Source organism: Belonocnema kinseyi, chromosome 3 (assembly GCF_010883055.1).
Source record: "Belonocnema kinseyi isolate 2016_QV_RU_SX_M_011 chromosome 3, B_treatae_v1, whole genome shotgun sequence".
Taxonomy (NCBI): domain Eukaryota; kingdom Metazoa; phylum Arthropoda; class Insecta; order Hymenoptera; family Cynipidae; genus Belonocnema; species Belonocnema kinseyi.
In genome coordinates this window covers 3,755,444-3,758,147 of record NC_046659.1, presented here as the reverse complement: position 1 = coordinate 3,758,147, position 2,704 = coordinate 3,755,444, and the positions used below count along the sequence as shown (strand labels likewise).

The 2,704-nt window shown below is 22.0% G+C and overlaps 1 protein-coding gene across 3 annotated transcripts in view; it reads left to right on the top strand.

Annotated features, from left to right (window-relative positions):
* The window catches only part of LOC117170201 (plasma membrane calcium-transporting ATPase 3), a 1,035,667-nt gene that overhangs the window by 249,820 nt on the left and 783,143 nt on the right, over positions 1 to 2,704 (top strand). The window lies entirely within an intron of this gene.

The window sequence follows — 2,704 nt, the reverse complement described above, 5'->3', positions numbered from 1 at the left end:
AAATTCGATTATTCACTTAAAGTTGAACTACTTAGTAAAAAAATTAATTTTTTCTTATTAAGGATTCATAATTATAGTTGAAAATTCAACTATTTGCCTTTGTTAAAAATTCAGCTTTTTTGTAGATAATACTCTTTTTGACTTTAATATTAAAAGATTTATTAATATTAAATTGAAGTTTTTTAGTAGAAATTTAATTTTGTTGTTTGAAAATGTATCATTTTTGATCAAAAATGCAATTGTTTGGTTAAAATATGAACTGTCCATCTTCTTGGGTTTAAAAGTCGATTATTTCACTAAGAGTTGAACTACTTTGTAAAAAAATACGTTTTTTTAACAAGGTTTTATAATTATGGTTGAAAGTTGAACTATTTGGTTGAAAGTTTAACTCTTTGATTGAAAACTCATATTTTTCGTTTAAGAAATTCAACTTTTTGTAGATAATTCGTCTTTTTGACATTGAAATTAAATAATTTCGTTGAAAATTCATGTATTTTGTTTAAAATTTGTCTTTTTTGGTAGATCACTAATTTTCTTGGTCTAAAATTCATCTGATTAGTTGACAATTCAACAACTTTGTTGACAATAAATTTTTTCCGTTGAAAATTATTTATCTTTATCTTAAAATGTAACTATTATAGGATTGATTAAAAATTAATCGTATATATTGGTTAAGTTTGAAAATCGTTTTTTTTTTACAGAACATTAATCTTCTTGGTAAAAAATTCACCTTTTCCCTTGAAAATTTAACAATTTTATTGAAAATTCGTTTTTTTTCTTGTTCAATTCAATTTTTTATCACAGCTTTTATCTGGAAATTGAACTATTCCATTTTTGGTGAAACTTTATCCTGTAAACTGTATTAGTTAAAACACCAATTATTTGTTAGAAAATTAATTAATTTGTTTTCGATTATGACTTGAAATATTATTTCAGTATACAATTTTTTCTTTTTAGCCCATTCAATTTGAAATTTTTTAATTAAAAAAAGAAAATTTCGTTAATTATCAGCAATATTTGACTATTCATTTAAAACAATCCATTACAAACAACTGTTAAAAACTATACAAGTTTAAACAGAATGGTTCGAAATAGAAAACCTTGAATTGTTAAATTTGTAATGAGCTAAATTTTAAGTTTAAACGCTCCAATTTTAATTTAAAAAAAGATTCAGAATTAATTTAAAACTTGAAATTATTTCAAATAATTTGAAACACGATTTAGACATTTGCAAATTAAAAAAAAAGCTTTTTTAAAATTGTACAGTATTTAAAAAGAATGACAAAAATTGTTGTGATTGCTAAGAACACTGAAAATGATTTTTTATTTTGACAAATAAATTTTAAGTGATTATTTGAAAACATTTTAAAAATTAAAAAAAAAGAATCCGGAAGATTTTAAGGAAATTTCTTTATTTTGCAGTTTTTTTAATTTTAGAAAAAAAATCTAATTAACAAAATATATCAATTTTCAACCCAAAAGCTTACTTTTTAACTAATTAAATTAATTTTCTATCAAATAATTGGTGTTTTAACTAAGACAATGTACAGGATAAAGTTTCAACCAAAAATTGAATAGTTCAATTGCCAGATAAAAACGATTAATTTTTAATCAATCCTATAATAGTTACATTTTCAGATAAAGATAAATAATTTTTAACGTAAAAAATTTATTTTCAACAAAGTTGTTGAATTGTGAACCAATCAGATGAATTTTCGACCAAGAAAATAAATGATCTACACAAAAAGATAAATTCTAAACAAAATACATGAATTTTTAACAAAATTATTTATTTTTAATGTCAAAAAGACGAATTATCTATAAAAAGTTGAATTTCTTAAACGAAAAATATGAGTTTTCAATCAAAGAGTTAAACTTTCATCCAAATAGTTAAATTTTTAATCATTATTATAAAACCTTGTTGAAAATAAAAGTATTTTTTTTACAAAGTAATTCAACTCTTAGTGAAATAATCGAATTTTAAGCCCAAGAAGATGTACCGTTCATATTTCAACCAAACAATTGCATTTTTGACCAAAAATGATACATTTTCAACCAAAAAGATTAAATTTCTACCAAACAAGGTCAATTTCCAACAAAATAGATGAACTTTCAACAAAATTATTTAATTTTTAAGTCAAAAAGAGTATCATCTACAAAAAAACTGAATTTTTAACCCAAAAATATGATTTTTCAACCAAAATTTTAATTGACGACCAAATAGTTTAATTTTCTATCAAATTGTTGACTTTTAACGCTCAAAGATGCAATTTTAACAAAAAAGTAAAATTTTTTACCAAAAATTTAATTTGAAGGCAAATAGTTGAATTTTCAACTTTATCCAGTACATTGTATTAGTTAAAACACCAATTATTTGATAGAAAATTAATTTAATTTGTTAAAAATTGATATAGTTTGTTAATTAGATTTTTTCCTAACATTAAAAAAACTGCAAAATAAAAAAATTTCCTTAAAATCTTCCGGATTCTTTTTTTTTAATTTTTAAAATGTTTTCGAATAATCACTTAAAATTTATTTGTCAAAATAAAAAATCATTTTCAATGTTCTTAGCAATCACAACAATTTTTGTTAGTCTTTTCTTCTTCTAGTGGAAGCTTCTAATGTGTCCCCTAAGGGTTTACATTTTTCTTACACCTTCTTTATTCCTTTACACACCCTCCACACACTTACTTGGTGGTGGAAG